General features: G+C 41.9%; 1 protein-coding gene across 4 annotated transcripts in view; it reads right to left on the reverse strand.

The window, feature by feature from the left end:
* The window catches only part of NIM1K (NIM1 serine/threonine protein kinase), a 97,647-nt gene that overhangs the window by 33,320 nt on the left and 46,104 nt on the right, over positions 1-18,223 (reverse strand). For 2 of the 4 annotated variants that reach the window (XM_077462791.1, XM_077462790.1), the window contains exon 1: positions 14,805-14,981. The exons of the other annotated variants lie outside the window; for them this stretch is intronic. The gene's annotated coding sequence lies outside the window, so the exon portion shown is untranslated. Of the gene's footprint in view, positions 1-14,804; positions 14,982-18,223 lie in introns of those variants that run through there. 4 annotated transcript variants of the gene reach the window in all.

Below are 18,223 nucleotides of genomic sequence, written 5' to 3' on the forward strand. Positions count from 1 at the left end.
GCACTTCACAGGCATACTACAGACACCCCCCAGGCACCATATTTAAAGGAATATTTCACTTTTTTTTTCCACTTTAATCGTCATTAAAATCAGTGCTCCCGCCAAAACGGCCGTTTTTAAAACTTTTTTTTGCATTGACCCATGTCCCCTGGGGCAGGAGCCAGGTCCCCAAACCCTTTTTAGGACAGTATCTTGCATATTAGCCGTTAAAATTAGCACTTTTCATTTCGAACGTTCGAGTCCCATAGACTTCAATGGGGTTCTAACGTTCGTACGAATTTGGGGTCCGTTCGAAAGTTCTGGTGCGAACCGAACCGGGGGGTGTTCGGCTCATCCCTAGCCATCGCCGATGTTTGATCGTCAGATCTCAGTGTAGAGGCGCAGGGGGACAGATGCAGCATCGAAAAATTAATTCCCGAGTTTATCAAGACATTTTTCAGGAGAACTTAAGGCCATCTGTCCACCAGCTGAAGCTCAACAGAAGATGAGTGATGCAACAGGACAACGACCCAAAGCATAGACGTAAATCAACAACAGAATGGCTTAAACAGAAGAAAATATGTCTTCTGGAGTGGCCCAGTCAGAGTCCTGACCTCAACCCGATTGAGATGCTGTGCCAGACATCCCAAGAATATTGCTGAACTGAAACAGTTCTGTAAAGAGGAATGGTCAAGAATTACTCCTGACCGTTGTGCAGGTCTGATCTGCAACTACAGGAAACGTTTGGTTGAAGTTATTGTTGCCAAAGGAGGTTCAACCAGTTATTAAATCCAAAGATTCACATACTTTTTCCACCTGCACTGTGAATGTTTACATGGTGTGTTCAATAAAAACACAGTAACATTTACTTCTTTGTGTGTTATTAGTTTAAGCAGACTGTGATTGTCTATTGTTGTGACTTAGATGAAGATCAGATCACATTTCATGACCAATTTGTGCAGAAAGCCATATCATTCCAAAGGGGTTCATACACTTTTTTTTGCAACTGTATGTTCTTTTGTTAAAGAATATTAATTGTTATCAAACTGTTATGGGTAAAGTTCCATTTTACATAGTTACATAGTTGGTAAGGTTGAATAAAGGCAATAGTCCACCCAGTTCAACCTATATTTGTGTGTGTTTGTGTAGACAATTATTTTCCATATCCCTGTATATTGTGTTTAATAAGATGCACATCCAAGAGTCTTTTGAAACTATCAATACTTCTTGTTGACACCACTGATTGTGGAAGAGAGTTCCACAACCTCACTGCCCTGACACAAAAAAAAAAAAACCCTGGACAGCTTAAGGTTATATCGCTTTTCCTCCAATCTCATTGAGTGGCCCTGTGTCTTCTTACACTACCTGAGACTGAATAGTTTCCTACCTACACTGGGATTACCATTGAGATATTTGTATATCGCTATCATATCTCTTCTCAAGTGTCTCTTCTCCAGGGAGAATACATTTAGTGCTTGTAGTCGTTCGTCATAATTGAGGTCCTCCAGTCCCCTTATTAATTTTGTTTCCCTGCTCTGAACTCTCTCCAGTTCCAGCACATCCCTTCTGAGGATTGGTGACCAGCAGGGGCGGACTGACCATTCAGCCACTCGGGCACTGCCCGGGGGCCCCGGGCCACTAGGGGGCCCCATCAGGGTTGCCAGCCTCAGTAAAACCAGGGACAGTATGTAAAAAACCTGTGTTTTTTTTTTACATCTGCCTCTGAAATGTCGCTTACCGACATCCTTTTGGTCTAAAAATCCAGAGATTATAGCTGCCCCACCTCTCCAGTACCTTCTCAGCCAATAGAAACATATCTGTGTATACTGTGTGTACATGTATGTGTAACCTGTGCGATTGAATACTGTATGTGTGTGTTTGTGCATACTGTGTGGCCCCATAATTTCTGATTGCCTGGGGGCCCCATAATCTCCTATTGCCCGGGGGCCCTATGAGTTGTCAGTTCGCCCCTGGTGGCCAGAACTGGACGGAATACTCCAGATGTGGCCAAACCAGAGTTTTATTAAGTAGAAGAATTATCATTTTATCTCTAGAGTAAATCCATTTTTTAATGCATGCTAACATTCTGCTGGCTTTGCTTGTCGCTGCTTGACAATGCATCCTATTGCTCAGTCTGTCTTCTACTAGTTCCTTATCCATCCTGGAATCCCCCAGAGCTTCTCCCCCTAGTAAGTAACCTGCATTTATATTTTTAAACCGCAAATACATTACCTTACACTTTTCAATGTTAAATCTCATTTGCCATCTAGTTGCCCACTTCATTCATTTATTGAGGTCTTCTTGTAAGGCTTCTACATCCTGCTGTGATGTTATTGCCCTACTTATATATATGTGTGTTGTCGACAAACACTGACATTAAGCTATTTATCCCATCCTCTGTCATTTATAAATAAATTAAACTGAATTTTAAACTGCAATCTAAAAGTATGAATCTGATTAGTGGCTTTGGGAAAGAATATTCTAAAATAATCTAAAACATGTACATTGTCACTTTCTTTGGTTGGATATCTTATCTATGATGTTATCAAATATTGATTTGTCCTGGGTTTAAATGTACTTCCTTCCATGCCATAAACATGTGCACCAATCATTAAAACTGCACAGGTATAAACAAGTACAATACATGGACACCGGTAATAGCCCATTATCTTATGTTGTGACATCATCCGCAAGCATAACTGACAGCGTTATCAGACTCTGAACAAAGAACATGTATCCACAGGCTGCAGCTACTGCTTCTGTTAGCACAAGACCAGGTTATGTAACATCTAAATTATGACATATCATGTTCCATCTCAGCGTGTTTGCTAGATTTTAGGACTGAAATAAACATTTGTTAACGGCTTAACAATTGTCTTGCTTAAAACAAGATGGTTAGCTGGATGTGAATCCTAATTGGGCAGTCATACCAATATTTAATTCCAGGTAACTGCTCGTGGGTGCAATTGTCTTCAGATTCTTGTATTTCTCAGCACTAACATCTCTGCACCCAGCTCAATTTATAGGCAGGGCCATTCCAACGTGTGCAATACATCCATTCATGGGTACCTCTAACAAGCCTAGTTGCCCTATCTCTATCTTAGGCTTGCGTGTTCCTTGCTCCCGTAAGGAGCCATTACGTGTACCTCATTAGCACATATGCAGTTCCAGGCCCCACACTCTGCCCTGCATGCTCCAGAATTAACCAGTCAACTACTTCTCAGATAGGCTACAAGTAATAATGGAGGCAAGTACAATGCATTTGCAAACAATTTACTTTCCAACTTCAAGGTTGGCAAAAACAGGGCACACAGTTATAGCACTTGTAAATTCAGGGCATCCAATTCCAGAATACATTACTAGGGTAAATATCACCTTGGAAAAATGTAGGTTCCACCTTTAGCTTTTCATCCTCAAGGGTGACTGTGCTCATTACCTTTCCCAGTCGGGTTCGCTTCTAGTTCTCATTTTTAATCCTACTCAGGGTGTAGAGACCTCACCAGGTATTCCCCAGCCAGGGAATACCATACACTAGAGCCATTACATATTTGCAGGAAGGGCCCCACCAAGTCCCACAAGGACCAAATACAAAGTCTTCACACTCTCCACCCAAAACTCCTCCCAGCCTGGAACCCACTCACTATATATATTCTAAGGGAGGTCTCCACCTAGTGACTAAAACGGAAAGTTCTCTAAAACCCCCATACATGCCCACGTGCCAAGGCATGGGTCCCATTCTCCCTGTTGAGTTATTAAAGAGAAACTTTGCTCCCCTGTGTAATTTTTTTAATCTAGTTTCCTGTGTTATTTTCAAAATAGGGCTGCTGCATGCCAGTTCCTGGGCTGCCATCTTCTCCGCTACAATGGTAGGGGCCAGCGGTCTCTTCCAGGTCTTAGCAGCCGCCCCCCTGATGAAGCACCATTATTCATGTGAAGTGTGATCTACATAGCCACAAAGCCTCTAGTAATGTGTGTGTGGAGGGGGGGGGGGGGGGAGACATTATTCTCGTCTAGGTAAGAAGGTAATTCAGTAAACCATCATCCACTCCTAATGTGAACATACTATAATAGGAACCTGCATCTGGTTTCCCAGCTAATGGTCATTTTGCCAGCTAACTTTCTGACTAAGGGCTTATTCATACAATGCACTGCATTAGTGCAAAGCTTTTTTTGCATTAGGGTCAATTCATTCAATTCATAAAGGAAGTAAATGAATTTTTAGTGGGCTGGTAGTGCACCATAAAACATTCAAAAGATGTTCTGCTTAACACAATGCTTGCTATATGCTTTATGGCATGATGTACTACAGTTTTTTTGGCAGGAACTGCACATATGCATTGGTGCTCTTTTGATTATATTTCTCTTCTGGGCCACAGGAGTGCTTTTACTTTTACACTCCCGTGACCCAGAAAGAATCCGGACAATAAAATTTGGATCCACCCAGATGCCTGATTGGCCACTTAGTGCTCTGCTGAGCTAGCTGCTTCTGCCCCCTCCTCAGCCTGGCACTCCAGTGAGCACTGGAGGGGCAGAGCAGAGAGTGGTGACTGACAGTCACTGCTCTCCACTCAGAAAATACCAAAAACTGAGTGAGCAGTGGTCATGTGATCACTCAGTTCTCAGGTAGGGGACAGATGCAGCATTAAACTGCTGCTGCAGTCATAGAGGTGAGTATGAATGTTTATTTTTGCAGAACCCCACACTTCTCCTTCCATGTGCTTTGCGCTAATGCATTATTCTGAAATTACAGAATGCTTAGAAGGCTCTGGCTTCAGTACTTCACAATTCCTGATTTACAGTCAGCAAGTAATGAAGTTCAGAAGCTCACAGAGGTCAGCAATGGCAGCTTACATATTTGCCTCAGTCCGGGTTTCCTTTAAGTCATGTGATCTTGGTCTTTTTCTTCGTCTTCACCATTTCTAGTATTGCCTGAATTAGGGCACCCAGTGCAGCCCCCAAATCTCTCTTTGTCCCGTCACTCTAATGCACATAAATAAAGTCTATTCACTGGATTTGAAGAGTGCTAGTCATTTATACATGCATTACAATCACTCATGAACTTCAGCGGAATCCCCAGCTTGACCCAAGTGATCTTAAAGCGGAGTTCCACCCAAGGGCAGTGCGTGCCCAGCCGTGAAGCCGAAAGATGTCACAGCCGGGTGCCCACAGTGGCTATGACGGCGCCGGCGGAGAAGAGGGGGGGTGAGGAGCGAGGCTCCGGGAGGCCGCATCTCTGGACCTTGGGAAGGGTGAGTGCGTGTTTATTAAAAGTCAGCAACTACATTCTTTGTAGCTGTTGACTTTTAATAAACTAAAAAATGTGTGGAACTCCGCTTTAAAGGCAGACAACAATGTCACACTTCTCCAGCAGATTTTTCCATAATGTAGAATAACTGCCTAAAATGTGAAAAAGTGATTCTTACATTACAACCTCTGGTGAGGGAGCAAAGACACAAACCATTGCTGGATGATTAAACTCACTGGAGCTCCTTAAAAATTAAAAAAATATATACAGTATATACATATGTATATATATATATATATATATATATATATATATATATGCACACACTATATTATTAAAAAAGTATTGGGACGTCTGCCTTTACACGCACATGAACTTTAATGGCATCCCAGTCTTAGCCCGTGGAGCTCAATATTGAGTTGGCCCACCCTTTGCAGATGTAACAGCTTCAACTCTTCTGGGAAGGCTCTCCACAAGGTTTAGGAGTGTGTCTATGGGAATGTTTGACCATTCTTCCAGAAGCACATTTGTGAGGTCAGGCACTGATGTGGACAAGAAGGCCTGGCTGGCAGTTTCTGCTTGCATTCATCCTAAAGGTGTTCTATCAGGTTGAGGTCAGGTCTCTGTGCAGACCAGTCCAGTTCCTCCACCCCAAACTCGCTCATCCATGTCTTTATGGACCTTGCTTTATGCACTGGTGCGCAGTCATGTTGGAACAGGAAGGGGTCATCCCCAAACTTCCCACAAAGTTGGGAGCATGAAATTGTCCAAAATGTCTTTGTATGCTGACGCCTTAAGAGTTCCCATCACTGGAACTGAAGGGCAAAGCCCAACCCCTAAAAAAATGACTCCACACCATAATTCCCCCTCTACCAAATGATTTGGACCAGTGCATAAAGTAAGGTCCATAAAGACATGGATGAGCGAGTTTGTAGTGGTAATGACAAAGAAAAAACACTTGCACAAAAAGCATCTACCTCTTTATTCCCTGCTCCATCTGCCAACCACTTTTCATATGAATCCTCAATAAAAAGGATTATTGAAAGTGCAGCCACCCGGAATCATTTCCTTATGTTACACAGCATGTGAGCTGGGCTAGCACCTGACTAGTGTGTGTGTGTGGGGATTAACTAGAGACTCACTCACCTGGAGTGGCTTTTTTTGTTTCATTGTAATTTTTTGGTACTTTTTTAGGAAAATGCAAAAATACAATTATTATTTATTTATTTTTTACTTGCAGTCACCAAAGCAGTACAGTGTCGTCTTATGACTAGAGTGGTGGTAATCAGGGACACTGGCTGGTGACAGTATTTAAAAAAATATATTTTTTTTTTCAATTTATTTCCACCTTTTTTTCTTTTTTTTAGCAGTGCAGAGTCACCATAGTGTACTGCTCAGGGGAGGTGATAAGGATTTTCTTTTCATTTACTATGATTGCTTATTATTGACCAACCACAGAAGTACAGAATGAATAAATGAAAGCAATTATTTACAAGTGACAAGTGATTGCTGTGATTGCTCCCCCAGGGTGCGCATGAGATGTGCAAGTGAGAGGATGTCATACGCGGGTAGATTTACTAAAACCGGTGCACACAGAATTTGGTACAACTGTGCATGGTAGCCAATCAGCTTCTAACTTCCACTTGTTCAATTAAGCTTTGGCAATGAAACCTGGAAGCTGAATGGTTTCCATGCAGAGTTGCACTCTCCAGTTTTAGTACATAACCCCCCATGAAGTCCACCCAGGATAGTAGTTTTCTTACAATGGGCCAGACAGGAGCTGGTTAAACTCTATAGTCCTAGCCATTATTATTATTATACAGTATTTATATAGCATCAACAGTTTGATGAGCGGTTTACATTATAAAAGGGAGATAGTACATACTATACTACATACGGTACTATATACATACTACTCAATACAAGAGAGTTAGGAGGGCCCTGCTCCAGAGAGCTTACAATTTATTCGATATTTAGGCTTCATTCTCACAAGTCAGATCCGCTGCCTCGGAGTCCGTCTCTGTCCACCAGCTCAGCGGGAGATCTCTTCGTTGATCTCCGCTGAGCCGGCGGATGTCAGGTCCCTGTCTGCTCACTGAGCGGGGAGGGGCTTGTCGAGCGCCACTAGTTACTATGGAGAGATCGGACAAAAACGGACAAAAAACGGACAGCATGTCAGTTTTCAGCAGATCTCACCTGATCTGATCCGCCAGGGACAGATGCGAACGTAGGGGCATCTGTCAGATTTTAGCGGATCGGACCGGGTTGGATGTCAGCAGACATGTCACCACTGACATCCGTCGCTCCATAGACCAGCATGGAGTGCTCGTTCAAGTCCGCCGTCAGATGGCAGACCTGAACGGTCTGACAGTGTGAAAGGGGCCTTAGGCTAAACCAATAGTAACAGATCTGTTATAAAACATTAGATTAGATACTTTGATAAGGTATTATTTGTTTATAACGTAAAGAATAGTCCTGTTTTACAAAGGATTTGGGACACACTAAAGAAGTCTTTGTCCTGGGCCTACTTACAGTATGTTGTCAGCCTTGACATTACTTGACCTTTGCAAAACATAAGAATTGATAGAGGTTAACACATACAATTGGGTGAAATGCAGCTCGGTGTCCTTTAACTGCAATGATTATCATAAGAGAAGTGAACATCAAGTCTGATGGCTAGACAGGATTAGACATAAAACTCTTTATGACACGCAGGTGAAAACCTGCAGGCTTATGCAAATCCAATCCATAAGGCAGCCTGTTGTCAGAAACGGTGCCAGGGGCAGGTGCCAGCACGCATTGTTCCAGAGCACAGGACACAGCGTAGTGCTGACTACAGAAAGCCTAGCCTGCTGCATCAGCCGCAGGAGATACCATGGTCAGCAATGGAAATAACCATTTGTCAAAAACAAATTATACTAACAAGTGCGGGAAAATCAGATCTGTCATCTCAGCTTCAGAGAGCACTGTTCCAGACTGGAGTCACATTTTCAGCTGACTATGAGATCCGCCGCATCACTCAGAGATGTGGAGGACTAGCTACTTTTTGACCGATGGGGACAAGCTGTGACCATGACCACGTCACTGCAGTAGAGATCATAAATAAAATATATATTTTGGAAGAGAATCTAAAGGAAACAAGCCAGGGTGACTCACAAAGGTCACCATTCATACATTTCATAATTTGCATCAACTGATTTATATAAAGGAGCCTTTTCTAAATTCATGGACACATTCTTCAGGAAATAGTCAGAAGATATGTCACTTGTTTACTAGGCACATTTACCCCCTTCCCGCCCATGCCAATTTTCAGCGCTGCCGTACTTTGAATGACAATTGCGCGGCCATTTAACGCTGTACCCAAATGAATTTTTTTTTTTTTTATTAGACAGACAGATAGAGCTTTTGTTTTGGTGGTATTTAATCACCACTGGGTTTTTTATTTTTTGCTAAAAGTTTGAAAAAAACAAAAAACTTTTTCTTACTTTCTGTTAGAAAATGTTGCAAATTAGTAATTTTTCACTTTAAAGTGGAGCTCCACCCGTTTTATATATAATAGCTCTTAGTGATCACATAGATGTTCTAATTCTAAAATGGTACCTTTTTTTTTCTTTGTAATCTCTCTTCTTCCTGAATGTGTGTCTTGCGGATATGGGTGGGGTTTGTGCAGCTATTTAGTAATTTCCGCAACTTGTACTGTCTCGCACTGTCTCCTGGGATCTCTTCTCATTGATCCCAGGAGTCTGTGCGCTCCGAAATTGAAGTCACTGCGCATGCGCAAGATCGGAGCTACAGCGCGCAGTGCATGCTGGGACATCAGTGACACTGTATCCTGGAAGAGGATGCCAGTGGGCTTCACATGCCCACAGGCAAGATGAGAAGCACCCAAAAGACGCAATATAACTTAATTTCTATTGATAAAATAGATATCTTAAAGACTTCAAAAATGGAACAAGTGAGTACAGGCATACCCCACTTTTAAGTACACAATGGGGTTTATTTACTAAAGCTGGAAAATGCAAAATCAGGCTCACTTCTGCATAGAAACCAATGAGCTTCTAACCTCAGCTTGTTCAATTAAGCTTTGGTAATAAAACATGGAAGCTCATTGGTTTCTATGCAGAAGTGAGCCTGATTATGCACTTTCCAGCTTTAGTAAATAAACCCCATTGTATACTTAAAAGTGGGATATGCCTGTACTAATTCTAAATAATATAATCAATGTCATTGTATTTAAAAAAAAAAAAACGATTTAGGCAGTGGAACCCTGCTTTAACTGATTTGCTCTGATGAGGCAGCACTGATGGGAACTAATAGGCGGCAGTGATAAGGAGACACTGATAGGGTGATTGGGCACAGCTGATCACTTGGTGAAGGGCCGCTGTGATTGGCCTTTTACCATGATCTGTGATCGGCTGTGTGTGAAGAACACAGCATTCAAAGAGCGCACCAGATGTAGTCAGATAGAGACCACCTTATTTCTTGGCTGGAGAACATCCAGCATCACCTAGCTCTTTACCTCCCCAACTAAACTGTCCCTGGACCATTATTTTCATTCATTGGATTTCAGTTCTCTTAATCATGGAGGCTTATAATCATAGGTGGTCTTTATCTAGGTTGGTCTGCTCTTTTCAGAAAGGTATGTATTAGAGCTGTACATTTAATCGTCAAGAATTGTTATCGCAATCTTGACTAAAGTGTTTCACAATTCTTTCTATGCAAAGTATTCTCTCTGCTCTTCTGAAGCCACAGCCTTCAAAAGAAAAGAAGAGAAAAACTGGGCAGTCTGCCAAGAATCCAAACATTCTTTATCAGTTGAACTTAAGTATAAACATTGTAACAATTTTTCAATGGAATAGACTGTGTCTAAGTGATAAAAGTTTAACAAGTAAAGTTATCCCATTTTTTTTTCTGTATAATGTGAAAGATTTTACGTTGCGAGAATCGTGATCGTTTTATTCTAAGCAAAAAAATTGCGTTTCTCTGTACAGGGGAATCAGAACCTCTTTCTACCTGCTGCTGGTGATCCTTCTAGTGATAACTAAAGATCAATATACAGGAATCAGGACTTCCGTCCTCCTGCTGGTGATCGCTCTAGCGATTATGAAAGATCTATAAAGGGGAATCAGGACCTCCTTTCTCCTGCTAATAATCCCTCTAGTGATAACGATAGATCTATAAATAGGAATCAGGACCTCCTTCCTCCTGCTGGTGATAACGATAGATCTATAAATAGGGATCAGGACCTCGTTCCTCCTTCTGGTGATCCCTCTAATGATAACTAAAGATCTACAGTGCCTTGAAAAAGTACTCTAATAGATCATATTAACATGATCTATTAGTATTATGCAGATATAGTCATTAGTCCATACATGGCAATGAACTGAACACATCAAAGTCCAGCTGCACTTCAAAGCTTACTTACAAGGCTGTCTGTATCACAAATGATTTTTTAATGCTTATTCAGTTAGAGTTATGAGCTGTACAAATTAATTCAAAGCTTTGTACTTCTTTCTTATGGTGCTAAAGCTGGCCGGAACTTCATTTTTCATTAATTAGCATTACACTCGCCTAGTAATTGAGCAACATTGGGAGAAACAAAGCATGACCTATGACTTTATCCTTTGTTAGCCAACTGTGCAAACAAGAAATAAGCAGAGTATAAGGCCTCCTTCACTCCATACAGTGCACATTATTGTGCTTACAACACATGCGCGGTGTGCGTACACACTACCATGTGCTGTATTGTGTAGTTAAAACACATTGAAGTGTTTGCCTTTTTCTTCTTTTTTTTTTTTTTTTAACTTTTATGCCATTCTATGCGCTGCAGCACACTGGTGATGTATCTAACCTCCGTGGCATATGCTGCGCAAAAATGCAGCAGGTCCTATTTTTTTTGGTGCACACCAACATGGTGTGTTAATGTGAACTGGTGCTATAAGACATAAAGAAGCCTGCCCTGTCCTTTCAATGGGACTGTGTTGGTGAACGCTGCTGGTGAGAACAAGCCCTAAAATGTGAGTCCCCACATTTAGACTAAAACCTACACATACAAAAGTGCCCAATAGTCACACTGGGTAATGAGTATGGCAGTTAGCCTCCATTCTAACCTATGCACATGTGCGTCGTGTTTAGGCAGCCCATTCAATTTAATGGGTTGCCCTATGTGTTAAAATCACACAAAAGAAATACATGTCTCTTTTTTAAAAGCTTGCCACACAATAACTTTGTTACCATGCATTTTGGCATGCACAAAAGCATGGCCATTAGCAGATGGGTTGGGGTGCCATTATGAATTAATGGCACACCATACATCTGCAAAAGGGATGCACATCTTTGTGTGATACAGGAATATTTGGGATCCTGCATCACACAAATGTCAATCTAGCCTCGGTGTACATGGACCCTATAGGGCAGTGGTCATCAAGCCTGTCCTCAGGGCCCACTAACAGGCCAGGTTTGCAAGATAACTGAAATACATCACAGGTGATCTCATTTGCTGCTCAGTGATTGCAGTATTCTAGTCTGCATGTCCCTAAGACAATACATAAAACATGGCCTGTAAGTGGGCCCTGAGGACAGGGTTGATGACCACTGCTATAGGGGACCTGTATAGGGGAATCAGTACCTCCTTCCTCCTGCTGCTGGTGATCCTTCTAGTGATAAAGATCAATATACAGAAACCAGGACTTCCATCCTCCTTCTGGCGATCTCTCTAGCGATAACTAAAGATCTATAAAGGGAAATCAGGACCTCCTTTCTCCTGCTAATAATCCCTCTAGTGATAACGATAGATCTATAAATAGGAATCGAAACCTCCTTCCTCCTGTTGGTGATCCCTCTAATGATAACTAGAGATCTACAGTGCCTTGAAAAAGTATTCATACCTTTTGACATTTTCCACATTTTGTCAAAAATATCGTAAATATATTTTATTGGGATTTTATGTGATAGACCAACACAAAGTGGACCATAGTTGTGATGTGGAAGGAAAATGATAAATGGTTTTCAATTTTTTTTACAAATAAATATGTGAAAAGTGTGGCGTGCATTTGTATTCAGCCCCCTTTACTCTGATACGCCTAACTAAAATCTAGTGGAACCAATTGCCTTCAGAAGTCGCCTAATTAGTAAATAGAGTCCACCTGTGTTTAATTTAATCTCAGTATAGGTACAGCTGCTCTGTGAAGCCCTCGGAGGTTTGTTAGAGAACTTTAGTGAACAAACATGAAGGCCAAGGAAAACACCAAACAGGTCAGGGATAAAGTTGTGGAGAAGTTTAATGCAGGGTTAGGTTAAAAAAAATATCCCAAGCTTTGAACATCTTATGGAGCACTGTTCAAGCTATCATCCAAAAATGGAAAGAGTATGGCACAACTGCAAACCTACTAAGACATGACTGTCCACCTAAACTGACAGGCTGTTCAAGGAGAGCATAGATCATTAAAGCAGCCAAGAGGCCTATGGTAACTCTGGAGGAGCTGCAGAGATCCACAGCTCAGGTGGGAGAATCTGTCCACAGGACAACTATTAGTTGTGCACTCCACAAATCTGGCCTTTATGGAAGCGCAGCAAGAAGAAAGCCATTGTTGAAAGAAAGCCATAAGAGGTCCTGTTTGCAGTTTGCAAGAAGCCATGTAGGGGACACAGCAAACATGTGGAAGAAGGTGCTCTGATCAGATGAGACCAAAATGTAACTTTTTAGTCCTAAAAGCAAAACGCTATGTGTGGCAGAAAACTAACACTGCACATCACTCTGAACACACCATCCTCACTGTGAAAAATGGTGGTGGCAGCATCATGTTGTCGGGATGCTTTTCTTCAGCAGGGACAAGGAAGCTGGTCAGAGTTGATGGGAAGATAGATGGAGCCAAATACAGGGCAATCTTAGAAGAAAACCTGTTAGAATCTGCAAAAGGCTTGAGACTGAGGCCTTGGTTCAAATTCCAGAAGGACAACGAGCCTAAATATACTGCCAGAGCTACAATGGAATGGTTTACATCAAAACATATGCATGTGTTAGAATGGCCCAGCCAAAGTTCAGACTTAAATCCAGTTGAGAATCTGTGGCAAGACTTGAAAATTGCTGTTCACAGACGCTCTTCGTACAATCTGACAGAGCTTGAGCTATTTTGAAAAGAAGAATGGCAAAAAATTTTACTCTCTAGATGTGAAAAGCTGGTAGAGACATCCCCAAAAAGACTTGCAACTGTAATTGCAGTGAAAGGTGGTTCTACAAAGTATTGACTCAGGAGGCTGAATACAAATGCACACCACACTTTTCACATATTTATTTGTGAAGAGAATTTGAAAACCATTTAACATTTCATTCCCCTTCACAATTATGTGCCACATTTACATTTCTAGTTGTAACGTGACAAAACGTAGAAAATATTAAGGGGTATGATTACTTTTTCAAGCCACTTTACATAGAAGAATCAGGAACTCCTTCCTCCTGCTGGTTACCCCTCTAATGATAACTAAAGATTTATATATAGAGGAATCAGGACCTCCTTCCTCCTGCTGGTGATCCCTCTAATGATATAAAGATCTATAAAGAGGAATCAGGTCCACTTTCCTCCTGCTGGTGATCCCTCTAATGATATAAAGATCTATAAAGAGGAATCAGGTCCACTTTCCTCCTGCTGGTGATCCCTCTAATGATATAAAGATCTATAAAGAGGAATCAGGTCCACTTTCCTCCTGCTGGTGATCCCTCTAATGATATAAAGATCTATAAAGAGGAATCAGGTCCACTTTCCTCCTGCTGGTGACCCCTCTAATGATAACTAAAGATCTATATTGGGAAATCAGAACTTCCATCATCCTGTTGGTGATCACTCTAGTAATAACTAAAGATCTATAAAAGGGAATTAGGACCTCCTTCACTCTAGTGATAACTAAAGATCTATAAAGGGGAATTAGGACCTCCTTCACCATAGTGATAACTCAAGATCTATAAAGGGGAATTAGGACCTCCTTCCTTCTGCTGGTGATCCCTCTAATGATAAATAAAGATCTATAAAGGGGAATCAGGACCTCCCTCCTCCTGCTGGTGATCCCTCTAATGATAACTAAACATCTATGAAGGGGAATCAGGACCTCCCTCCTCCTGCTGGTGATCCCTCTAATGATAATTAAAGATCTATATAGATGAATCAGGACCTCCTTCCTCCTGCTGGGGATCCTTCTAGTGATAAAAAAAGATCAATAAAGAGGAATCAGAACCTACTCCCTCCTGCTGGTGATCCTGAAGGGGAATTGGGATCTCCTTTCTGCTGCTAATAATCCCTCTAGTGATAACGATAGATCTATAAAGGGGGATCAGGACCTTCTTCCTCCTGCTGTTGACCCCTATACTGATAAATAAATATCTATATAGAGGAATCAGGACCTCCTTCCTCCTGCTGCTGATACCTCTAGTGATATAAAGATCTATAAAAGGGAATCAGGACCTCCTTCCTCCTGCTGCTGATACCTCTAGTGATATAAAGATCTATAAAAGGGAATCAGGACCTCCTTCCTCCTGCTGGTGACCCCTCTAGTAATGCATTCTAGAATTAGAATTACATTTTCCTACCTGGAAGTCTGCCGCTGTATAGTTCAGTCTCTGGTCTTTCTTCATGCTCTATATATGAAGCTCTCGGAGTCTGTTTATATAGTTGGTTCACAGTGAACACTGTAGCTGTGCTGCTTATCTGCCTCCTCCTGCCTGGAATACTACAAGTGTTTTGCTCAGTCTGTCCTACAACATGTGTGCTTGGCTGAGTGTTTGTGCAGTTTCCTCGGATAAGCCAGCCAGTCTGGCTCTGTATCTTCCTGTGCTGTTCCTGCAAGATTTACACAATGCACTGCTGTGCTGGATAAATTGTCCCTGCTTTCAACCTCTTCTAGAAGAGTATTCTGGTAGGGCTGATGTGCAGGAGGGTCTTACAAAACCGGGCAATAAAAAAAAAAAGTTGTTTAATGGGAAACGTGTTCAATTCAGAGCCTAATTTAGTTCAATTTGGTATACAGAACAACCGCACAAGTAAATCTGTTGCACATGAATCAAGATGATGTAGAAGAGACAAGATAAATATAGAATGTAATTTTACTTTGTACAGTTGTTTTACTTGTTTATATAGCGCCAACATGACCACAGCGCTTTATAGATAACAATGAAACATTGGCACCAACCTCTGCCCTTTGAAGGAGCTCACACTGTACTCTGCCTATCACACTCTAAAGCCGGCCACAGACAATTCGAATTTTGGCCAGTTCAGCAATGTTTCTTATGCCGCGTACACATGAGCGGAATGTCCGACAGAAAAAGTCAGACGGGAGCTTTTCATCGTATATTCCGATCGTGTGTATGCCCGCATCAGACTTTTTACGTCGAAAATTCTGACGGACCTAGACATTGAACATGTTATAAATATTTCCGACAGAACCAATTGCTATCAGGAAAACCGCTCGTCAGTATGCTGTTCCGACGGACCAAAAACGACGCATGTTCTGAAGCAAGTACGAGACGGAGGCTGTTGGCTACTGGGTATTGAATTTCCTTTTTCTAGTCCCGTAGTACATGTTGAACGTCACTGCGTTCTTCACGATCGGATTTTGGAGTGATCGTGTGTACGCAAGACAGTTTCAGCGGAATTCCATCGGAACTCCGTCGGAAGAACATTCAGAGTTTATTCCGACGTGAAAACTGGTCATGTGTACAGGGCATTAGAAACAGTACTTCATTTTGAATTCATTGATATAGAACTGAGTTAAAAGGATAAGTTCAGTTTTTTAAAAAAAATATATAAATGCAATTTTTTTTGTAGGTAAAAGAGTGTGCATTTACTATTTTTTTATTTTTTAGGAGCCGGAAAGCATTGTACCAGCAATCAGCAAACTAAACAAAACTAAGTTATGAATATTTTTTTTTCTTCAGCCAATCCAGTAGGAGGTTTATGCCATTGGTGCATGCTGGGGTGGGGGATATAAATATTTGGGACAGTGCTGCTGGATGAAGCTCCGTTGTTAGGTCCCAATAGCCTGGATTAGGGCCTAATGTGTGCTGAAGTTGTCCTGCTTGTTGTGGTGGAAGCTGAGCTTTGGAGAGGACATAGTGGAGGCCCCTTATTGGAGAGAGCCAGGAAGAAATATGGTCTCTCAGAAGGGCCTGGTGGCTCACCGTGATCTGCTACAGTATCTGGGACTCCAAACCCTTACTCCTTAACCATTCGGCAATAAAACTTCAAAGACAAACGTGACTGGCGCCCAATATCCTTTCTCGATCTCAACATTTTAGCCATGGACTCTTTAGCCCTGGGGTGAAATGCTAGTCCGCCCCTACCTCTGGAGGTGCTATCCTGTCGTTGCGGTGTCAGAGGTGTGCTACACATTAAAGCGGAGTTCCACCCAAAAATGGAACTTCCGCTTTAAGAGAAGGTGAACACCTGCTGTGCCACATTTGGTATGTCATTTTTTTGGGGGGGGGTGAGCGGATACCCTCTTTTCAGAGGGTTCTAGCTCCCACTTTCTTCTGGCCTATCCTTGGTACCGGAAGGAAGATCACCTCCCCCCCTCCCTCTATGCAATCATCTGGGACACGTCACAGGTCCCAGATGATTGTGTGACCAGTCACGGCTCGCAACGTAGCTCGCGCATACGTGCGCAGTGGTTTCCCGGCTGTAAAGCAGAGCAGAGAGGGAGTTGAGCGGGGCTTCGGTCCCCCACATCGCCGGACCCTGGGACAGGTAAGTGTCCAATTATTAAAAGTCAGCAGCTGCAGTATTTGTAGATGCTGACTTTTCTTCTTTTTTTTTTTAAGCGGAACTCCGCTTTAACGCACATCGCTTAGCTGTGTGCACATAATTTGTGGAGGCAACCCTGGGGAAAACCAGATACGAATGGGAAAAATCCAGCTGAAACCAATAATTACTGAAGACTCTGATACCTCTTGAGGAATCTCCGTATGGTCAAGTTTAGAATGTGAGCAAAGCAGGAAGGGTAGGCGATTTTCCCTAATCAAAGAGTGGCAATAATGTTGGTACCAAGCTACTTTTATTTCTTTTCAGCCCCTGTCTACACAGGAGATCCCTTCATGCATAGAAAACCGATATTACCCCTCTATCTTCTAGTAGCAACATTAGATTATAAGCTGAAGGACAAGGATCTGAATGGTTCTGCATACTAGGTGCTGTTTAGAACGTTGCCATTATGTAAGTACAGGAAATTAACCTGCATTTCCTTGGGTAGAAGAGTTCCTGGCTATCAGCTGTAGAAATACGGTACTGCTGTCATGTATACAATTTCCCTAATACAGGTGGATATGACTATTATGTGGAGGGGTTACCCCAGAAATATAGAACATGCACCAACAGGAACAATCTTTGGTCTGTTATATATTGCATTCCTTCTACTGCTTGTTGTGGTCTATCTACAGCTGCCTCTAAGACCGATACTAGGTTACTTCTGACATTTGACTCTGGGTAATCCATCCAGGATTTCCTCTGTTAGGCCCTATAGTGATATGCCAAGAAACATAAACACAGCTGTCTGTGACACATGTGAAGGATAGGAAGCATATGAACACAGGCTACCAAATCAAGAAATAGGACTGGGCCAGGTTTCCAAGCACATTATATCATCCCCTGGCAGGTCTTTTCTCTCAGAGGAATATGGCCAGTAACATCTACAGAAAGTGGATGGATTTTTTTGCACCAGTATTTAGCCTGTGACTTCAATATGGTAGAGCTACACTATTCTGCCAAAATGAGAATCCCAATATTTTTTGCTTAGAATAAAGATCACGATTCCTGCGGCGTAACATCTACTTTCACATTATATAAAAAGCTTAGGCCAACTTTGCTGTTTGGTTTTTTATTAATTCATTAAAGTGCGTTTTTTCCAACAAAAAATGGCTTTTGAAAGACTGCTGCGCAAATACAGTGTGATATAAAATATTGCAACAACCACTATTTTATTCCCTAGGGTCTGTGCTAAAAAAATAAAATAAATAAA

The sequence above is a fragment of the Lithobates pipiens genome, unplaced genomic scaffold, assembly GCF_037356315.1.
Source record: "Lithobates pipiens isolate NorthernLeopardFrog02 unplaced genomic scaffold, aLitPip1_a1.2 Scaffold_3, whole genome shotgun sequence".
Taxonomy (NCBI): domain Eukaryota; kingdom Metazoa; phylum Chordata; class Amphibia; order Anura; family Ranidae; genus Lithobates; species Lithobates pipiens.